The sequence below is a fragment of the Ursus maritimus genome, unplaced genomic scaffold (assembly GCF_017311325.1).
Source record: "Ursus maritimus isolate PB19 unplaced genomic scaffold, ASM1731132v1 scaffold_4, whole genome shotgun sequence".
Classification (NCBI taxonomy): domain Eukaryota; kingdom Metazoa; phylum Chordata; class Mammalia; order Carnivora; family Ursidae; genus Ursus; species Ursus maritimus.
The window spans coordinates 21,517,651-21,542,145 of record NW_024426552.1 but is presented as its reverse complement, the minus strand read 5'-3'; positions in this window follow the sequence as shown (position 1 = coordinate 21,542,145).

The window sequence follows — 24,495 nt, the reverse complement described above, 5'->3', positions numbered from 1 at the left end:
CAATGAATAAATGATACAACCAGCAACTAATATATTGTGCTATCCTTGATCTTTCTTTAAATTCTTTTTATACATGGAACTTACTATTGGGGTTTCTACTCTTACCCTAATACTGTATTTAAACAGTGCCACTAGTGGTTATATTTATTGTTTATTCATATGATTCACAAGAACTATAAATAATATCAGAATGGGGCTCTGAGAGATGTAGGAAATTAATGAACACTGCTTGGAAATCCTAGACTCTAAGATTGGCAAACACCTTTAAAGAGGCTTTGTGTCCTTACCTCTGGATTTAATACAAGTTGTATTTCTGATCAGACTCTTTGTGAGGTGAGTTTGAGGGTGGTTATGGTTATGGTTATGATGGTTAGACTACATTTAGCAAACACCATCTTTATAACTGATGTCATGAGTATCAGATAAATGAAAACATGCATAATAGAGGATTACATATTTTGGGCTGATGTTCATTTCATCCATTTTCCTTATCTTGGAAACTTTTTGATTCACAGCCCATTTTACCCAGGAAGCCTTGGTTTATGTCACATAGCTATGGATGCAGAGTAAAAAATGTAAAGCAAGGAATCCAAAAGTTTCACTCTGACCTATATAGACTTTGTGACACATTTCATAGGAAGATTAGCTGGATTATTCTGATTATCTTTCCAAAAATTGAACTAAAAACATATGATTTATACAAGGATAGTGGAATTAGAGAGGGACATATTGAGTTTTATGTATATCAAAGCAATAGGGGTTTTATAAAGACAAAAAAGAGTACTTTAAGCAAACTGAGGGATAGTGAGATGGCTTTAGTTTCAGGCATACGACACAGTGATTCATCAGGTTTATACATTATACTATGCTTACCACAAGTATAGCTACCATCTGCCACCATACTATTCTCAAATAAAAATTTTTAATAAAATATTTTACTTTCAGCTTAAAAAAATCCTTACATTCTGAAATAAAATTACATTTAATGTAAAAAAAATTAAAAGGTATTTTTTTTACAAAAGAAAAAAGAGAGATTGTTAGAATATGAATAGGTCATACAGAGCAAGGGAGAATAAATAGACAGTAATTCATGTTGTTAAACTTGCCACATTGACCTTGAATCTAAACAGGTTATAAAGCTAGTCCTGATGAAGGTTGACTCTCTGTGAGTCATGTCTTTAAATCCCCATGAAAACTGCCTCTTCCTTATTGTACCATCCGTATTCTTGTAACACTCATCTCTGCCGCCAATGAGCACAATTTCTTGCAATCAAAAAAGCTAAAGAGAAACAAGAGTATACAATGGCAAATGGGTTCATGAAAGACACTATGAGTAATAAGGGGCAGGTGAACTTCATTAGGATATGCCCTTGAACTGAGTCTTCAAAGGTGAATAAATGTCCAATGGTGGAGGAAAAAAAACATCCAACAGAAAAATAGCATAGATAAAATTATGAAACATTTAGATTTAAAGGCCCACAATTATTTTAAAATAGCTGAAGCAGGAAGTCTAGATAGGATACAGCAAAAGAGAGGCTGGAGGTAGAAGCAGAAGTCTTTTGATGGAGGCACATATATATCTCTTTCTGCAAACTTTAGATTTGATATTGGAGGTAATAAAAAGTTACAAAAGACTTTATTCAGAACATGGCATAGCTGGACCTGCATTCTGGAAAGATCATTTCAAGGGGAGAAGGATTAAAAGGAGGGAGGTCAGTGTATAGATAGCTGATAATATTAACACAGGTAATACGTGATTCTGATGCAGAAAACATGTACAAAAAATATTAAGGTCTTATAATCAACCAAATCTGATTACTGATCAGATAGGAACAGTGTAGGTAATAAAGTCTAAAAAGATGAAGTAAATTATTTTCCTGGTAATGGATGAAAAGTTTAAAATTGGGAGGGGAATAATAGGTCCAGTCTTTGTCTGGATTGCACCTGGTCACATTGCACCTCCTAATCTAGATCCTCACACCAAGAATCTTGGGCACATTCTTGATTTTTCTTCTCTGTTACAAGAACTACGTAGAAGATATGGTGATTATATACCAACTCAAACCAATTTTCACCTTCAGTGTTATATCTTAGTCTACAAAAATACTGACTGCAAACTGATGAACTGACACGTCTGTTAAGGGTTCTACCCTTGACCATCAAGTCAGTGTGAGTGAGAAGACTGATGGAAGATGTCAGGCAGAGAGTCAGGATGTAAGCTGACGTGGCTTGACAGATATGGTAAGTCTGAATCGTGCAGGGTGGCAAAGAGAGAAATAGAAAATTATTCCTGTAATGTAAACTAAAGCTGGCTGAATTTCTTTTCCTTTGCTGAATCAAACGTGTTCCTAGTCTCAAAGGATAATCTTTGCATTTCCTTTACATGAAGGGTCTTGCCCTCAGATTTTCATATGACTTACCAATAAGATCACAGGACCAGCCTACCTCATCAAGGACTCCCTCCTTCAACACCTTACTCAAGTAGCTTGACTTCTTGTCATTCATCGACCAAGATTCTGTTGTGGTTTTTCAAAGTACTTAGTACTCTCTGAAATTATATTCTTTCTTTCTTTTTTTACATTATGTATTCCCCCACTAGAATGTGAGGCCCATGAGAACAAGAAAATTATTTTTCTTGTTGACCCTGTTTTTCCATGTTCACCATAACACATAGTACACATAATACATAGTGATATATGTATACATTGCAAGCTTCTGAATACATTTACAAATGAAAGAAAAATAAGATATAATTTAAATTTTGTGAGATATTTGCTTACAGATAAGAACTGAATGAGACTCTCCAAAAATAATTGTATTAACTCTGAAGATAAAAGGGGGGGGGCTATTGACATGCACTGACAACTTGTGGATTGAGAGTAAATAATTTTTTTTAAAAGATTGTAAGTTGTGGTCCATATATACAATGGAATATTACTCAGCTATCAGAAAGAACAAGTTCTCAACATTTGCTGCAACATGGACGGTACTGGAGGAGATAATGCTAAGTGAAATAGTCAAGCAGAGAAAGACAATTATCATATGATTTCTCTCATCTGTGGAACATAAGAACTAGGAAGATCGGTAGGGGAAGAAAGGGATAAAGAAAGGGGGGGTAATCAGAAGGGGGAATGAAGCATGAGAGACTATGGACTCAGAGAAACAAACTGAGGGCTTCAGGGGGGAGGGGGGTGGGGGAATGGGATAGACTGGTGATGGGTAGTAAGGAGGGCATGTATTGCATGGTGCACTGGGTGTTATACACGACTAATGAATCATCGAACTTTACATCAGGAAAAAAAAGATTGTAGAAAGTAAATCATTAACTTAAAATTGATGAAAAAGAAATTGAGAGAAATAAGTTTCTATTGGGTAACAGGCACTGTGCTAGGTACTTAATATATTTAAACTCATATAATTTTCCAAGAACCATGACATGTTTTTCTAATTAATTCAGAATTATATATTTTATATATAAATGCAAAGCATGAAGAGTTAAATTGGTTAAAATTGATGTACTTACAGAATAGTGAGAAAAAATCATATGTAAAACAGAAAGCATTTACTAAACTCAATATTGACAAATATTTATATCTCTTTGGCATGACAAATACAAAAGTTATTTGCATTTGGAAGAATATTTTTGAAAATATTGGTCACTAAACTATGAAGTAACATGTCTTTGTTGTTTTACACTTATCTGCCATCCATAAACCTAGATTTGACTAACAATAAAAATTTCCACTGTTAAAATGCCTGCAGAAGCATTGTTCATGTTAAATTATAACAGATACTCATACTTACATTGCTAGGCTATCAAAAATGATTCAAAGTTTACAGCACAGTGGTACATTGTACCTAGTGTTGTTATTGGGACATTTTATGCTACCTTGTACTATATCATACTGTAATTCAGACATTAACATATGTGACTACTATTCTTTATCTAGGAAAAAAAGATAGTATTCTCATTTCCTCCAAAAGCTGTAATTTGCATATTTCAGACTACGAAATATATCTATTTCCACAGTACTAGTTTCAATTATTTATTGGGATTCTTCATAATATACTGGCAAACATATTTTAAATTAACTTGTGAAAATAAGCAAATACATAAATAAAATAAGCAAAGAGCTGCGAGTTAATAAAATTCTGGGACATGGAATATGCTATTTTAATAAAGCAATGCCTGCACAAGAGTGTTCTAATTCTTCATCTATGTTTCTCTGGCATGGTGGGGTGGTGGTTCCCAATAGTATAAGCGTGAAAAACAATTTTACTTTTTCTCCTCAAACTTTAAAAAGATTATTCCTTAAAGATAAATTATTAGGCAAAAGAAATGGGATAATAAGGAGTTGTGGGAAGTAAAAGCAATTTTTTTAGGAGTCAAAATTATCGTTCCTATACGTCAGGGTTGAAGATAGACACGTGGCACCATCACCATCCACCCCCCCACACACACACCACACCACACATGCACATACATCACACACACATACACACACTGCACAGACACACCCTAAATCTTAAAAATGTTAAATTCTTATAGAAAATAAAATCTATACCTAAGAAAACATAAAGAGTTCAAATGTAGTCCTCTTATAAAGATATTCCCAAATGATTGCTTTTCGAAATAAATTCTCTGGGGGGTTAGTGCTTTGGGGGAAAGGTAAAGTGAGACAATGAGGTGCAGACTTAATAGCTCACAATTAAATGGTGACAGGTTTGATTTTATTTACTTAATCTTTTGGTCATCAAGGATCTCCTGAGAATGAGGAATTTCATGGCTAAGTATGACTGAGAAACACTGAAGTAAGTTATTTGTGGAATTCAACACGAACATGTAAATCTGGGGGAAAAAAGCAATGTAGACTGTATATGGATGATAAATGAATATAATCACCAGCCTCGTGTCATCATTTGGTATAAATGAGTAGCCTTGAGAAAGGGTGCTAATATATATTACAAATGATACACTAAGTTTTAATGAGGAAATACAATTTTCAGGAAGAGTGCCAGGAAATTTAAACCCATTATAATTAACTAATTAATGTATCTAGTTTAAAAACTTCAATCTCTGTATTAATACCTCCATTTTAAGAATGAGTTGGGGATTCATAGAAGTAAAATAAAATAGTCAACATTACACATTGAATTGTGAGAAAGAGGATTGCAAAGTAGTTTAAAAATACTTCATATAACACCCAGTGCTCATCACATCCTTGAACACTACATCAAAAACTAATGAGGTACCACCATATGCTGGCTAACTGAACATAATAATAATAATAAAAAAGAAATAATCCATGTCTGAGTAAAACACATACCAACACATAAAAAAATATACTTCATAGCCTATTCTCTTTAACTATACTGCACTGTTACAAAATTTCATAAAAAATCTCAAAAATTTGTGTTAAAACACTTTCGAGTATTGCATTCAATTGTATGGATACTTTTAAAATATTTTTTCAACTGCAGAGAGACTGCAATAATTGCACAAAGGACACATCTGCAGAATTAGAGAACAAAGAATAGAAAAGGTTCCCTGTACTGCACATTTTACTAGAATATTTACATACCTTCTATTTGTGGTTATTGCACACAAAAATGCTTGGAAAAGACTTGGAAGGTTTGCAGAAGAGAAGAGATACAACAATAATGGAAAGTATGATATGTAAAGAAAGAGAAGAATCAGAAGTATCTTTCCTGAAAGGCCTACACAGTTTTAATGACTGTCCTCAAACCCAGGTAAGGATGTGCTTGAGAATGGCTCCCAAACAGCTTTATAGACAAAGCAACAGCAAATAATGGCTTCGAGAGCTTAAAGAACAGGGCACAGTATCCCATGACGCTCAGGATAGCTATAACTAAATCATTGGAGTTGAAATGTTTTCCTGTTTCTAGAATTCTTCAGAAAATAGTAAAGATGCTGAAAAGAATAAATGGAAGAGAAGAAAGGACTGTAGATGAGAAAACAGAGGTTCTGGTTTTAGTTTTACAACTACCTGCATGATTTTGTGTAAGACATTTCATCGGTCTGAATTTCAGATACCTCATCCGAAAAAGGATAAAGATGGACTACAATGGTGGCTTTTGATCTTTTTGAGTCATGAACATTTGGCAAATTTGATGAAAATTATGTCTCCTCTCTCCAGGAGAAATGTCTTGCATTTCCAATGATACTTTTAATTTCAGGAATATAGTAATGTCCTGTACCTTGTTTAGGGATCATCTCTAGAGATCCTTACTCTAATTGATAATTTCAGAATCAAAATCCACAATTGCATGAAATTCTAGAATCACTCCTTTGTTTCTTTTATTTATTTATTTATTTATTTATTTATTTATTCATTCATTCATTTATTCATTTATTCATTTGAGAGAGAGAGAGAGCGAGCGGTGGGAGGGGCAGAGGGAGAGAGAGAATCCCACGCAGGCTCCACACTTAGTGCAGAGCCTGAGTCAGGGCTTAATCTCACAACCCTGAGATCATGACCTGAGCTGAAATCAAGAGTTGGATGCTTAACTAACTGAGCCACCCTGGCACTCCCACCCTTTCATTTATATGTTATCTCTGTCTGGATTTTAAATGCATATTTGCAGATATCTCTTTTATCTAATAATAATAATACAAGCAAAGCTTCCATCATCTTATGTAAAGAAGAGTACCAAATAATTGCTAATAATTTCCTTGGAACAAGAGGACAAAACCACTGTCTACTTTTATTTACATTGACTCCTTTAGTGTCTGGCATAGAGTTTGATATAAAAAAAAATCAAATCCTTCAAAAGTATTTGTGGCTTATAATTTCATGATATGTTATTCTGATTAAAATACTATGTTTTTAAGAGTTATATGACACAATTTTAATAATTTACCTTCCTTTATCAATTAAGCCATATCTCTTTTAAACTAAGAACACTGAATAAATTGTCTTCTGTCATTAGTGAATTTTATAATAAATTGAATACAAAATTTTGAAATCTCCATCATGTAAATATTTAATCAATGTTTTGCTGGATCTCATTTATTCAGTTTAATGCTTCAATTTGAAAATCTCTACTCTGCTATTTTTAATGACATTATGTTATTATATTTTTCTTCCATAATTAGATTACTTTCATTCATTATAGACAGTTATCCTCCTTTTGTTTCCTAATTTCGTTATTTTCCAAGGCTCTATTTTGGACCATTGTTTGGTTTGACCATTTCCTTTTCATCATGCATTTCCACTTTTTTTTTTGTGCCACATTTCACATTTATATTCCCAGGCTTGCCTTTTCTCACTTTAGCTCTAGAACAATGAACTCCACATACTGCCAAAATAAATAACTAATGGCATAGCACAACAAATGCATATGTCCTACTCTTTGCAACTTGAAATCTTGCTCTTGATTCTTGATTCTTCCATAAGTGGTTCCCATGCTCTCCAGGAAGATGTCATTCTCCACAGGATCATCTTCATCTGTCCAGGCCTCAGTGGGAGAGAGGGAGTAAACAAAATTTAAAAAATAGACCCGGAAGAAAGCTAAAAGTTTTCAGTCCACATTCTATTGGCCAAAACCTGATCACATCGTCTCACCTTCCTAGAAGGTAGGGGGGGAGGCACATTAATTTAGCTTTATATTCAGGAAGAAAATGATTTCATGAACACTTAAGAGGATCTTCACAGCATTTTGCCTTCATCTTTTAATTAATTCAGGTCCTTCCAGGATTGGTTGATTTCTAGGTTTACTGAAGGCCTTAGTGAAGGACCATTTGATACCTCTGCCTAAATCTTCAAGGAGAAATAAGCCTTGATGAAAAAAAAAGTATCAACTGAAAAATGCATAAGGTCATAAATTTTTAGTATTTAGGGCCAATCTTAATGACTGAGACTTTTTGAAGTATATAAGGCATTTACTTCCAAGAAATTCAGAGGTAACTTCCAAATTGAGATCATTTCATTCCTTGGTTGCCCATTGTAATGACAGCCTACTTACCAAGGTAGCCTTACCATTTCCCTCTACTTTATTAAATCTTGGACAGACTTCCTGACTCTAGGCTACTGACTTCTTTTATTTATTTTAGAAACATTTATTTTAGAAAATTTGTAACTGAAAATTTTTTCTCTACCCTACTGAAATGTAAATCTTTTTAAAAAGTCTCTTACCAGTTTTACAACCAAAGACTATGTTTCTTAAGGAGCTGGGAGCCATCTTTTTGAAATGTAATCATTAAGGAAGATAAAACTTCTACCTTCCAGTCTAACTCCAAGTTGTAAAACTCCTTTCTGTCATGAAGATAGATGAAAATTTATTTTTTTTTAAGTAAAGTCGATTAGGAATAGAAATAGCCTACTATCTTCTACCTCACATCTTAAAAACTCTCCCATCTTTCCCCCCCCAACATATTGGAGTTCAGACTGTACTTTCCCATTCACTCTTTAAGAATCGTTAATAGTCTTCCTTATCTGTTCAACTTTTCAGGTTTAATTTTTGCTTGATACTGCCTGGGAACATTCCCAAGTTTGCTCCAAACCTTGATCTTATTGCTTACTTTACTTGCTGTTCAGACTTTTGCTGGTTTTAATTGTTCATATGATCTTGAACTTTATTTTTGCTCAATTCTAAAGCTGTTTGTATCTACTAATCTTGTTAAGTCTACCTTAGCAGTCCACTAAGCCACCAATTTCATAGATAACCAAGCCTGTGGTGGTGTTAGTATTGTCAAAACTTGTATTGTCAAGACTTCCTCTGTCTCATACCAGCTCATATCTGAGCCAGCCATGAACTCTGCCTGTTTATAACTCCAGATTCTCTGCCCCTTCCTCTACAGAATTGATTTGTGCTTATTCCTTCTACCTCTAAAAACTCAGAGCAGTTCTTAAACAATTACATATACATAAGTTTTCTCACTGTTTTCACGTTTTCCTATGGTTTTTGGCCTTGTAAGACTCAACTGATTGCTTTAACTCAACACATTTTCTATTTTGTACTAGCTGCCCTGCCTGACCTGACATGGGTGAGGGATGAGGTACATGGGTTCAGCTTTCTCAGTGTAGCATACTCACATTCTTTTCCTAGGTCCAAAGCCACACAAGTTGCACACATTTTCCTAACTTTTTTGGGGCGCAATTTGCTTTCTTTAAATTAGTGAGCCTTTACTTAATTTTTTTCATGAACCAGAAATAGAAATGGAATATACAAATCAACTAGAAGAGATCCTTGTTTATAAAAAGTGATAAACTGAGGCCACTAATATTATTTGTAGGGTATTACCACATTGAGTTGGGTTCTTCTCTTATTCCCACTGAATTTGTCACTGATTCTGGCCTAATGAATAATCTAATTCATAATTCCCTTTATGCATTACAACAGGGGGCCTCTCTATCTTCTACTTTTTTGTGACTCCTTTACTCTAGACCTTGGGTCTTTGAGGCAAGTACAATAAAATAACACTTTTTTTTTTTCTCAGTCATGCTAGAGTCAGCTTCTTCTCAGAAAATATAATTCCATAGTGTGTCAATCCAGGTCCACATATCAAGGTGAACACATCTTTGATTATTTTTATTATGAAAAATTCTAGTTGTTCAACAGGTAGGAAGAATAGGATATTAACCCCCAAACATACATCATTCAGATTAACATTTTTCTGAACTTGTTTTATCTCTTATTAATTTCTTCCTTCTTCCTTTATTTTCCTTTATTTTTCTAAGCAAATTTAGAACTTCCTAGCCTTTCACTCATTGTATGACTATAAAAAATAGGGTAGGGTGGCTGGATGGCTCAGTCAGTTGTGTCCAACTCTTGGTTTTGGCTCAGATCGTGATCTCAGGGTCTTTGGACAAAGCCCTTCATCTGCACCTGGGCTCCATACTCAGTGTGGGTTCTGCTTGAGATTCTCTCTCCCTCTTCCTATGCCCCTCCCCTTACTCAAACTCTCTCTCTCTCAAAGAAATAAATAAATCTTGAAAAAAAGGGTTATTTTCTTATTTAATCTCAGTGTCATTATCATACCTAACAAAATTTATGATAACTCCTTAGTATCCTTAGTATCTGATCTCTATGATGAATTTTTGATAGAATTTATTTAAATTTTCTTGGAGGTTGTCACAAGGTTAGGTTTAAAATGAATTTTTTGGAGGTCTAATGAAGGTAGTTGCATGCCTGGTTTATTTGACAGCTGGAGTGGATAATTTTTTAACATCCACCTTATCTACATGACACAGTTTTTTCAGGAATAATAATAAGGTGAAACAAGTGACAATAATGGCCAGAAAAATATAAAGTGAGAATTTTATTTTATGGAATTTCATAATATGTATATATGATATGTATATGTATGTATATATATATATATATGTATAATGAAGAGGAAAATAATGGATTAATACTTTTTAATCGCAGTATTTTTTAAAAGCAATCATGCCTATGTATTCATCTGTTGCACTGATAGACGATATTACAATTTTTGTTTTTGAGCCTTACCTTACACAAGTTTGTCAATGACTTCTTTAAAATTGGTCTTCACATCCAATTGATATTATCAGCAGAATTATCAACACTTTTTCTCTCCTTGTTTCTCAAAGAAAACATCTTCTTAATTTTAATTTTTTTTAAAGATTTTTTTATTTATTAATGTGACAGAGAGACAGCCAGCGAGAGAGGGAACACAAGCAGGGGAGTGGGAGAGGAAGAAGCAGGCTCCCAGTGGAGGAGCCTGATGTGGGACTCGATCCCAGAACGCCGGGATCACGCCCTGAGCCGAAGGCAGACGCGTAATGATTATGCTACCCAGGCACCTCCTTAATTTTAATTTTGAAAGCACTTTAATTTTCAAAAGTATTCTTTCACATAAAGTAACATATGCAAATTGTTAAGAAAAGTCTTAAATATAAGTTTTGCAGAGATTTATAAAAATTCACTCAGGGATCTATTATAATATTTTATTTTAATTCTTGTAATTTTTCCATAAAATATCTGAAACCAAAATAAACATTATAAATTTCAATTATATTTCTTAAAAACTTCTGAAGTTATTTTTCTTTTATAATAATTATTTTAAAATGGCTGAATAATAGTGAACATTGGCATTATTGATTCATTAATTTAGGATGAGTATGAGTTCCTGATAAAAATAATCAAGGTAATACAATATTTCTTTGATGTCTTTGACAGTATAAGATGAGCATCTTTTGTCAGTTCTCTGAGCATTCTTCTTTGAAATTTGATTCTACTATTCTTTGGAAGTTTCCATTTTCTTACTTTTGTACCTACATAATTAATGGCATATTCCACAATTTCCATGAACCGATTTTCAAAGAATGATTTCAAAGCTTAGTGTTTCACTGTACATGCTTTAAGGCTGATTCAGGCTGTTTGTGAATATATTTTGCTTCTGATTAACCTCATTTAAAGCTTCACATTGGGGGGAAAAGATAACTCATAAAAGAAAAATTGCATACATCTCTTGCAAAATATATATATATATGTATATATATATATTTGAGTATTGGAGTTTGAGTTTGGAGACACGAAATGCACTGAAAGAAGGCCAAACAGTTATGAAGTCTTAGGAACTTATTCTCAAGATGAACATGCCTAGCTAAGTTTCAAAGCACTGGGAGATGTCTGTTACAACTATAGAAATTCTCTGTGTTAATTTCCACATAGAAATACTCTGTATTGATGTTTATTAAAGGGTAAGTATTACAAATGTAATAAGTTGAGGCTTACAGAGATATTACTGAAACTAAACATTAACTGCAGCAATTGTTTAGAACTTAGGCTAATGAAAGGTATTTTCTGCTACTATTTAGCTTTGTTGGCTCAGGGCGCTAATAAAAAGAAGACTGACTTTTAGTCAGTGTTATTATTGTTTTCAATTTTCCTACAGACATTGTACCCATCTGCTTATTGCCTTTCTCTAGAGTAAACTGTTCCCACTACGCCATTCTTGACACATAACTGAATGAAGATATGTAAGTCTTCATGTGTTTTTTTTATTGTGGGAAGTTGGAAAGGTTGAATTAGGCCAGCTAGAAACTCTCATTTAGACCTTGCAAAAATCCTTGTTGCTGCCTTGCGTCTACTCTGCACTGAGTCCTTTTCTTGCATTAAACCCAGACTTCATAAAAACAAATCTGTTTACAAATCCTCCAGTGCTTTCTTCTGCTTATAGAGTAATGCTTTTAATTAATTAACCTGGTGCCGCATTTCTCCCTGACTACCCCCCCCCCACAATCCTCACTTACCCACTCTCAGAGAGCAGTCTCCCTCTGCCTGTAGTGCACCAGATTCTTTCTAAGAACCATCCTATGAGCCCTCGTACATGTTGCTCCTTTTTTTCCTTTAAAGTTCTTAGTGATTTTGAGTAGAGAGTTTAAGATGATTTCTTTTTTTAAAATTTAAGACCCGGAAAAATATCTGTTTAACTGAGAAAGTTCCTGATATCTTTCATGTAAAATGATTTTTCCGGGTCCACATTTTTAGGACAGTTTCTTATTTCCCTTTAAAACCTCTAGTGTGAGAAATACATCCACCATATATTCAAGTAATGTTTTTTGTTTAAAAAAAAGTATAAAATGGGATTCTACTAGAGCAAAGCACATTTAAATCTGTTATGAAAATTTTCAGAGATGATTTAAAGACGAAAATCAGTACTTATGTCCAATTCAGGAGAACTTATCATAATGTAAAGGATTACATTTTCCAAAAGAAAATTTAAAAAAATAAAAAAAAAGATTGTTAAAACTTTACTCTGGATCCCAGGGCTTTGAGAAACAACAGTGAAGTTTTGCGAACATGAGCAGGTAAGATTTTGTTTTCCCTCCAATTGAACAAGGAAATTCTATGTTGTTATCTGTTTCTCAAATCTTTTCTGAAGGTATTGATGTGGGAAAAAATGTAAAAGGTAAATGGGAATGATTATTTTCAGTTAGCTATAGTTTATTTTCCTATCTCACAATTAGAATAGTGATCGGAATGGGTCTCTTCAATTGCATATGATGTCTATGATTTAAAAATTCGAAGTTTCATCAACTGTAATATAATGGGCAAATGCATTATATTACAACAACATTTTTTATACTTTTATAAGTATAAGAAAGAATTTATAATTATGGAAAAGGAAAATATTGGCAAGAACATAAAATGTTACTCATAAGCCAAAGGGCATATTTTATATATACATATATATATTATGTATATATGTATATATATGTATTTCTTTTCTTTTACATGTATATGTGTTTGCTTTTTTCTGAAAACTTCTTTTTTTTTAAGATTTTATTTATTTATTGGGCAGAGAGAGACATGGTAAGAGAGGGAACACCAGCAGGAGGAGTGGGAGAGGTAGAAGCAGGCTTCCCACTGAACAGGGAGGCCAATGCAGGGGGTTGATCCCAGGACCCCGGGATTATGCCCTGGGCCGAAGGCAGATGCTTAACGACCGAGCCACTCAAGTGCCCCTTTCTGAAAACTTCTAACATATTTCATGCAATGAGCTTTGGGTTACAGATATACAGTGTTTTGTGTTCATTTTGAAATTAAACCAATATCCAGTGCTTTCAATGTTTTGAGTGTAAACTAAGTAAAATATGCCACATTTTTATTTCAGCAAATTGATTCTTATGATTATCCTTTAAATTAAAAAAAGTATGCTTTCTTGTTATCCTGTATCCTTAATAATTTAAGGATCATGATATATTATTCTGAGATTCTATTGAAAACAATTGATATTTTTCTCACCAATTAGCAGAAATGCACATAGATATAATCCTTCACATGCGTTATCAAGATACCCATGCACACATTGAAATAAACCCATTAATGAATCCCTGAAAATCTTTGGAAATGAAGGTAACAAAAGATCCTTATAGCATAGTTCAAAACATCTCCAAATTAACTGCAAGCAAATTGTATTATCTATATAATTTATAAGTAATATCTTTTCCTTGTTGTTAGTTTATTATTTTGGAGAGATAGGTAATATTATTTAAATAGCATTCACCAATTCTTAATTGTTTCTGAATGTACCCCAAGGCAGACATTTTTAAATAATATTTCCTATGTTCCAGTAGATATAAATTATCATATTATACATTCATATGAGTATATGTATAGACATGAAAATAAACATGTACACTCTCTTTGCCATCCTAAGTTCAGTGATGGTGGTTATCCTCCCATTTAAAGTTATTATGGCCTCCATTCTTGGTAACAGATGTTAACAGGAAACAATGGAATTTTCCTGATGAGATAGTTTGGTTTTAGAAGTGTTTTAGAAAACAAGTAAAGTGCAAAGTTTCACTAGGCCCCTCAAATAAAAATGATGTAAACCCACAGATGACAGTTTAATGGGTTTAGGCAGGAGGATGGGGTGATATAATATCAAGATAAATGGTGTTGAATCTCATGGATAGATTCGGTTACTGACTCTACAGATCAATAATGGCAATCATGATGATGATTTACTGTTAGGGAAACATATTTTGGTGGTATCTAGGGCTTGTCTGACAATGCATATTCAAAAGACATATTGAATGCCCTGAAATGTTAGCCTTGTCACTGATGATTTTAGTATTTTTTTGAAATGCACTAAGAAAAAAGATATTTTTTTCTTTTTAAAATTATTGGGCTGAATAAAAATAGTTTTATCAATTATAGCTGAAGATTTTAGCATGTTTTGAAATATAACACTAAAGTTAAATTGCATTTCAACCAGAAGGTCTAATATTAATCTTTATTATTTTAAATGCATACTCACTATAGATGAGGAAATAAAATAGTTTCACCTCTATTTACTACATTACAAAGAGAAAAAATAACATTGAAGGATTTTCATTAGAGTAAAATTGCAAAATGATACGTTGTGTTCTATATGGGGATGGCACCATTGCAACCATTATGAGAACAATCATTGAAATCTTTGCTGTAAGAAAAATGGCACTTTTGCTATGGAGATTTGGCAAAAATGCAATTAATCAAAAGTCAGATTCAAGGTATTTGAGAGTTCCTCTTTCTCACTCCAAAATAACAAACAAAAGGATATTCAGAATTTTATCCCCTTGAGTTGTCAATTTTCTGACTATCCTTTGTTTTTTTGTATGTCTCTGTGTTAATGTATATAATGTATATATCATATATAATATGTATATTATGTATATATAATGTATTTTTCATATTGTGGCTACTATTTACTTATAATAATTAAAACAATAAAAAAACCAAGTAATTAAAGGCTACCTCCTTTCCTAGAACATATGTCCTTACAAGAGCAGGTATCTTCAATATTTTGTTCACAAATATACATCAAACCTATATTAGATATATGTCTAATATATTAAACACTCAAAGATATTTATTGAAAGGATATATACTATATGTTCTTTAAAATTGAGGTCCTCATCTTTAGATTCTCTACACTCTATGGGTTTTATAGAAATTTGTTTTATTTGGGGCCCACTGAGATTTCCCAAATTACATCTGTTTTTGTGTGGGTGGGTGTGTGTGTGTGTTTTGCACATAAAGTGTTGATTAACTTTTATTTTCTAATTCACATTCTCTAACCTGAATGAGTGTATTGCTGTTGAAACTCTCACAAAATAACTATAATGGGCTCTAGACAGTTTTTCTCCCTTTTGATTCTACCTCGCTTCGAGGGCACATTCTTTTCCGGAGATGCATGGTAGCGAGGAGAGATAAGAGTTGTTTAAAGTGTATGAGGGGAAATACTGAGTTGCAATTTTAACCTTTTGCTGTAAAATGCTGTTCAATTAAATTTCAGCTTCCAATGTCAATCAATCTAATATTGTAATCCCTTCAATCCCATTAAATTGCTAAATCCCACTAAATTCTTTTCTTACTTAAAAATTGATTAATTTCTGGACTCATAAAATCTTTGGTTATTAATATAGTGAGGGGATGATTTGGTTCATAATTCTTATATTAGGGATGAGGAAACTGAGGCCTTAAAATTTAGGAAACTAGCTCAAGGTCACAAATATGATGTACTTTGTACTTTGAAATGGTTCCTGAGACTTTTATTTTCAAAAGCTTAATATAAAACATTTCATGCATGCAGGAAATTATACCTTCATATCTCTTTTGGGAAAGGAAAAATTACAATTGAAAATATTTCTCATTCAGATAGCCTTGATTCTATTTGACATTTTAACTGTACTATCTTTAACCCATATAATGAATGGATTAGGTAATTACATTACTCTATAGATTCTATTAGCATAGGCAGACATTAGAATTTGGGAAACCAATTTGGCTGGTAAATTAGAAGAAGAAGTTAGTTGGAATAGCCTGAGGAAAATGAAAAATAGAATTTCTTTTAAGTTAAGTCACAGGTTACAAAATTAGAAGTCTACATTGTTCTTTGTTAAAAAACCTATCTCATTCACATTATAATACACACTACTCCATTTTATACAAATTCACTGTAGAATATCATATTTTTCCTTCTTGTTACCTGATATTATAATTCTCTCCCTTTAATGTAGTTAATAAAATGGTTGAGATTCCATAGTTCTTTCTCATGTTCCTTTTTATTATAATACACCATCACTTGAGAATGGAAACTAGATGAACTCCACCTTTTGGATTTTTTTTCACCTGAATGTGCACATCACAAAGTAATAGAGTAGCCTGTTGTCTGTTGGCTCTGTGGCTACAGCTGTGATGATCAGCTGTAAGAGATACTGATTACTTGATAAGTATTCATTTGTAAAATGAAAAATCAAAACAAAGGGTTTTTTTTTTAGATGTTTTAAGATAACTGAAAAATTCTAAATGAATCTTATACTTCAACTAATAGATAGTCATCATGCCTGCAGATAACTTGATGTCATAACTTATGTGAGATTTTCTTCCATCCTTGGGAAATCTTTACAACTCCATTATTTTGATTTCTTATAACATCAGATGCAGGGCACATAGTTCACAAAATATAAGCTCCAATATGTGTTTGACACATACAATGACAGAGCTAGAAGGGCCCACTTTTAAAATATGTATATATTTAGTTACTTTGAAATATATAAAGATTAAAACTAAGAAGAAACCTCTAGGCTCTCATAATAGCTACATTGAGTGAGCATTAACTACACATTTCACTTAAAGCTCATTTCATCCTCAAACTGTCTATATTAGGAAGCTGAAACTTAGAGAAGCTTAATACTGTGACATGGCTCAAATCTGTAACCAGGAAGTCTGAATTCAGAACCCATTTCCTAATGGTTTGTGTTGATTGGCTTTAGACTAGAAATTGTAATAGAGGCTAAATAATTAATATTGCAAGCTCAATAAGCATTTTCATAATTACTTTAATGTCTGTTTTTCCTCAATCTTTTGTCTGAGTTTCACATGTGGTTAAGACAATTCCAGAAATAAAATGATGCTTCATGTCAATTGTTCAGTTTTTGAATGCACATATCTGCTTTTAATTGATACAAAAAGCATAAATAATTGTATTAGCAGTGTATGCTGATTAGCAGCATTCTTCAGCAGTGCCTTGACTAACAGTATTTTACTAGTCAAGAATATAATATTACAGATGAATTAACAGAAATGAAAAGCCATACCTTAGTCTGTAAGATGCTTTAAAAAGTTCATTCTTGTCTAGAAATTATGCATAAATTCATTTTAAAAAAGTGAACACTTGGTACTCTCAATAGATCAATTAACCTAATTACTTTAAGAAAGCTAATAGTTATTTAACTGCGTTAGGGTTTACTTTAGATGCAAGCTTGTTCAGAACAAGTTTATGAATTCACTCTATTTCTATAATATGAAGTCCATGGAAATAATCCAAGGTCAGGATCTCGAAGATAACCAGGTAGGCTAATAATAAGAACTCTCATATTAGCTAAACAGAATTATTCAGCGGTAATTAAGAGTATCTGAAATTTCCAATTCCTTAGAACAACAGCAATATGATATTATTTTCAGATGTCTGGTTTACTTCCAGAAGGATCCATGACATATCTCTATTCTGTGGTCATTGCATTCTTGACACTTTTGTAGCATTTTTGTTAGGGCACAGGATTGTTTTACTTTAAAGGAGAGAATATAATTGGATTATTTATACAACCTATGGACAACTTTATGTATATACATAATTATTAGTGGATTAGTTGTGTCATCTAATCTTTTTTACATACTTGCTCTTATGTTCATTTTACATTGTTTCTTTTTTAATGAATTCAGTTTTGTTATTTATTTATTAATGCACTTATTTAAAATGCATAAGAATCAGATTCTTTTCCTTCATCCTTGTGATTCTCACTGAGTAGTTCTGGGGTATGAGTAAGGAGTTTGCATTCCTAACAAGTCCCAGGTGATGCAAGTGAGTTAGGTATTGTACTTGGAGAAACACTGACATACTGTATTTGGAGTGGCTGAATTGATTGATGAGTTAGCAGTCTGCACTTGATCTTAGCCAAAAGGCTGAGAAGCGATGACTTAGCAGTCTGTTCAGAAAAATTCCTTGAAAACTTGACCTTGATTTTCACCTTTGATATATACATATAGGTTAAGAATTACATGTTTTGTGATTTGGGTTCTAATACTATTTACAAACCCTGGGGGGATAAGAAGAGACCGTCTGTCTTGCCTCTGGGCTAAGGAAGGAAAGGAAAAGCTATAGGAAAAATGGAAGAGTTAGATAAGAAAGCTAGTCCCTAAGCAGAGTTTTATCCATGGGGTTGAGGCTTGAAGGGAACAACTGAAACTCAGAAACTTGTAGGAAAATGTACCTCAGGACAGACTTATGCCTAAGGTAATGGGATGATCCCAGATATTTTGCATGCACAATCATGACTCAAGTTAATAGAATAGAAATTGTTATTGGGTTTCCATAAAGTGGGAGTGTCTTAGAAAATTCCACAGGTTTTCTGTACACCCCAGCAGCATAACTACATAGGGAGTAGAATAATTTTCTATGTAAAGCAAAGTAAGACTGCGAGAGTATAAGGCTTAGGACAACCCTACTGAATTTTCTAATTTTCTGTAATGCTAAAGTGCTCCACAGCTAGGAGACAGAGGAAAAAGAGAGAGAGAATTAATGGCAGATGTTGAATGATGCTTATGAGATACACTGATTTATATACAAAGATCATATAGGAAAGGGGACTTGTCAGAAGATGCTTGAAAGATAGAAGATGAAGAACAGGTAGAAAATATCACACCTTTCTAATAACCTGTACTGCCAAAATTCCTTTAGTGTTTTTCTTTTATTATTGAAGTACAGTTGACATACAATGTTATGTTCATTTCAGGTGTACAGCATAGTGATACAATAATTCTACACATAACTTAATGTATAGTTACCATCTGTCACCACATGACCCTATTAAAATATTATTATTTTCCCTATGTTGTACTTTTTCATCTTCATGACTTACTTATTTTATAACTGGAAGTTTGTACCTTTCAATCCCTTTCACCTATTTTGCCTATTCTCCCATGGCCCTAAAATATCTTTAGTTTTATTCAAAAATCAGAGGCTCAAGATGCCATAAACTTAAAGAAATGTAGGGTTCACTACTTGGTGGAGTTGGACTTTGAAACAAAAATAAATTCATCTATAAAAGAATAAAGATAATATTTATTGAATGCTTGCAATTGTGTCTTGCAAAGACTCAAAATTGTATCTGAGAAAATTCATAAAGAATGAGTGAACATATTAAAGAATGACATGGACACTATTTATGATTACAAATACACTCCTTTCTTCATTCTTTCAAATATATTCATTGAATTCCCACTATTTATCAAGAAACTGCTCTGGGGGATATGAGTGAAAAAATCAGATATGATCATGCTCTCTTAGAGATTACAATGTAGTGGAAGAAATGCAAACAGAAAAGAAACAATTAAAAAAATGATTGCTCACCAATGCTATGTAAATAACTTTAAGTGGGATAATGTTAGAGTATTGGAAATGCTATTCTAGTAGGATGGTAAGAAAAGCCTGACATAATGTTAGCTTTTGCTCTATAATAAACCATCTCCAAACTCAGTGAATCAAAACCACAACCATCTCTTTAATCTCTCAAACTTATGATATTTCTGTCTATCTTATTTTTGTTCTAGGCTTTCCCATGTGTCTGCAGTCAGCTGGAGAGTTGGCTGGGGTGGACTATCTTGAAAGCTCTTTCTCACATGAATGGAGGTTGGTAAGCTGTTGGCCAATGGAACAAGAAATACTGGCCACATGCCTCTCTTCATCCATAAGCTACTCAGATCTTGTTTACATGCCATAGAATAATCACAATGATTCCAACTGTCACAAAATAGAGAGTTGCAGAGTACAATCGGAAAGCTTTGCTGTACAATGTTTGTTATTATGTTGTTGGCTAAAGCAAGTCACATGGCCAGTTCCAGTGTGGGAAGGCACTACCAAAGAACATCTATAAAGAGAGAGGAAGTTTTGTTTTGTTTTGGGCATGGGCCAAGGTAGCAGAATAGGAGGCTCCTGACTTTCCTTCCTCCTACAGATGCACTGAATATACAACTACAAACATCAATTCCCTCTGAGAGAAATCCAGGAACTAGGTAAATGAATCCTATCCATTGGATGACTGAGAAGATACCCACACTAAAACAGGTAAGAAAGACTGAGGTACATTATAACCATAAACCCCATCCCCAGTACAACACCTTACAAAGGAGAGGAAACCCCAAACTCCCAGTTTCTCTGTGAGGAGTAGAGTCCGGACTACACAGATAGCACCTAAACCTTTAAGACTCATCACTTTCTTCAACTATCCACTGCAGGCTTCTCATAGGACGAGCAGGCAAAATGTCTATCTCCTAGTCTTTCCCTGGAAGAAAAATGACTACAATTTTAAAAACACCTACCTCAGGGCACCTGGGTGGCTCAGTTGGTTAAGCCTCCAAGTCTTGGTTTTGGCTCAAGTCATGATCTTAGTGTCTTCCAATAAAGCACCACATCCTGGCTCCGTACTCAGCAGGGAGTCTACTTCAGATTCTCTCTTTCCCACTGTCCCTTCCCCTGCTCACACACACTCTCTCTCTGTCTCTAAAATCAATTGAAAAAATCTTTAAATAATAAAAAAATTGAAAATTCACAAAGTCAATAGAGATTAAACAGCATGCTCCTGAACAAAAAATGGTTCAAAGAAGAATCAAAAGGGAAAGCAGGGAGGAGGAGTTAAGATGGCGGAGGAGTAGGGGACCCCTTTTTCAGCCGGTCCCCTGAGTCGAGCTGGATAGGTACCAGACCAGCCTAAATAACCACGGAATCAGCCTGAGACACAGGAAGATACATCTGGATCTCTACAAATGAACATCTCCAGCGCTGAGTATTGAGGTACCAAAAGGGGAGCTGTAAACCGTGCACAGATATTGGAAGATAAACGGAAGGGGGAGGGAGCTGCCGCGTTTGGGCGCCGGGAAGCGGCAGCCACCTGCACGGGGGAGCGGGCGGACTCGCGGTTGGCACCTGAACTGGGTGCGCGCGCCACCAGGCTTCTCCCGAAACTCCGGAATCGAGGTGTGCTCACCGGGCATAGACTGAGACCGGGAGACCCGGGAGCGCGCGCGGGGCGGCTGGCGGCTGGCGGCGTTAGAAACACAAAGGACAGAGACGCGCCGGCCCTGGAAGTGAGGGCAGGGATGCCGGCAGGGTTGAGCAGCACCAACAATAATAGAGTTAAAGTGGCCAGAACATCAGTGGAGAACGGGCCGCAATCCCTCTGTTCTGCGACAATGCAGCCTCTGCTGCTCTGACTCTCAGAAGAGGCATAGCCGGCTGCCAGGGAAACCGCTAGAGAACAAAGCCTGGAAATACCGGCTCAGAGTGCCCATCCCCATCCTCCGCAGGGGACCACGGAACTCTAACCAAACAGGGTTGCCTGAGTATCTGCGCGGCAGGCCCTCCCCCAGAACACAGAAGGCAGGCTGAAAATCAAAAGCCCACAACCCAGGCGCCTGGGTGGCGCAGTCATTGAGCGCCTGTCTCCGGCTTAGGGCGTGATCCCGGCGTTCAGGAAAGGAGTCCCTCATCGGGCTCTTCCGCTGGGAGCCTGCTTCTTCCTCTCTCACTCCCCTGCTTCTGTTCCATTCTTGCTGACTGTCTGTCTCCCTCTTTCAGATAAGTAAATAAATAAAATCTTTAAAGAAGAAGCCCACATCTCTAAGATCCCTATAAAACGAGGGGCACGGCCTGGGACCCAGTCAATAATTTGGGCTCTGGACAACCCCGCAACCTCTCCTCGTCAGAATGACAAGAAGGAGAAGCCCCCCCAGCAAAGAAAAGACAGTGAGTCTGTGGCCTCTGCCACAGAAGTAACGGATATGGATGTAACCAAATTATCAGAAATGGAATTCAGAGTAACAATGGTCAAGATGATGAGTAGACTTGAAAAAAGTATTAAGGAAAATGTTACTGAGAATATAGAATCCCTAAGGGCAGAAATGAGAGCGAATTTGACAGAAATTAAAAATTCTATGAGCCAAATGCAGGCAAAACTAGAGGCTCTGACGGCCAGCGTCACCGAAGCAGAGGAAAGGGTTAGTGAATTGGAGGATGGGTTAATAGAGGAAAAAATGAAAATAGAAGATGGTCTTAAAAAATGTTGGCTATGGGAGATTACTGACTCAACGAAACGATCCAATGTTAGAATCATCGGCATCCCCGAGGGGGTGGAGAAAAACAGAGGTCTAGTAGAGATATTTGAACAAATTGTAGCTGAAAACTTCCCTAATCTAGCAAGGGAAACAAACATTCATGTCCAAGAGGCAGAGAGGACCCCTCCCAAGCTCAACCACGACAAACCTATGCCACGTCACGTCATAGTACAAATCGCAAATATTAGATCCAAGGATACAGTATTGAAAGCGGCCAGGGCAAAGAAATTTCTCAGGTACCAAGGCAAAGGCATCAGAATTACGTCAGACCTGTCTACACAGACCTGGAATGAGAGAAAGGGTTGTGGGAGCATTTTTAAAGCTCTTTCAGAGAAAAACATGCAGCCAAGGATCCTTTATCCAGCAAAGCTGTCATTCAGAATTGATGGAGAAATAAAGACATTTCAGAATCGACAGTCACTAACCAATTTCGTAACCACGAAACCAGCCCTACAGGAGGTATTACGGGGGGTTCTATAAAAAGTAAAAAGGCCCCAAGAGTGATACAGAACAGAAAGTCACAGCCAATACAAACAAAGACTTTACTGACAACATGACATCATTAAAAGCATATCTCTCAGTACTCAGTCTTAATATTAATGGTTTAAATTCTTCCTTAAAACGCCACAGGGTTGCAGATTGGATAAAAAGAAATGACCCATCCATTTGCTGTCTACAAGAGACTCATTTCGAACCCAAAGATGCATTCAGACTGAGAGTAAGGGGATGGAGTACCATCTTTCACGCAAATGGACCTCAAAAGAAAGCTGGGGTAGCAATTCTCATATCAGATAAACTGGATTTTAAACTACAGGCTATAGTTAGAGACGCAGAAGGGCACTATATTATTCTTAAAGGAAGTATTCAACAAGTGGATATGACAATTATAAATATATATGCCCCCAACAGGGGAGCAAGATACACAAGCCAACTCTTAACCAGAATAAAGAGACATATAAATAAAATACACTAATAGTAGGGGACCTCAACACTCCACTCTCAGAAATAGACAGAACACCCTGGCAAAAACTAAGCAAAGAATCAAAGGCTTTGAATGCCATACTCGACGAGTTGGACCTCTTAGATATATATAGAACACTACACCCCAGAACCAAAGAATACTCATTCTATTCTAATGCCCATGGAACTTTCTCAAGAATAGACCATGTTCTGGGAGACAAAACAGGTCTCAGCCGATACCAAAAGATTGAAATTATCCCCTGCATATTCTCAGACCACAACGCTCTGAAATTGGAACTCAACCACAAGGAAAAATTTGGAAGAAACTCAAACACTTGGAGACTAAGAACCATCCTGCTCAGGAATGACTCGATAAACCAGGAAATCAAAAATCAAATTAAACAATTTATGGGGACCAATGAGAATGAAAATACAACAGTCCAAAACCTATGGGATACTGCAAAGGCAGTCCTAAGGGGGAAATACATAGCCATCCAAGCCTCACTCAAAAAAATAGAAAAATCTAAAATGCAGGTTTTATATTCTCACCTCAAGAAGCTGGAACAGCAACAGAGGGACAGGCCTAATCCACGCGCGAGGAAGTAGTTGACCAAAATTAGAGCTGAAATCAATCAAGCAGAAACCAGAAGTACAGTAGAGCAGATCAACAGGACTAGAAGCTGGTTCTTGGAGAGAATCAATAAAATTGACAGACCACTGGCAAGACTTATCCAAAAGAAAAGAGAAAGGACCCAGATTATTAAAATTATGAATGAAAAAGGAGAGGTCATGACGAACACCATTGAAATTGGAAGGATTATTAGAAATTTTTATCAACAGCTATATGCCAATAAACTAAGCAATCTGGAAGAGATGGAATCCTTCCTG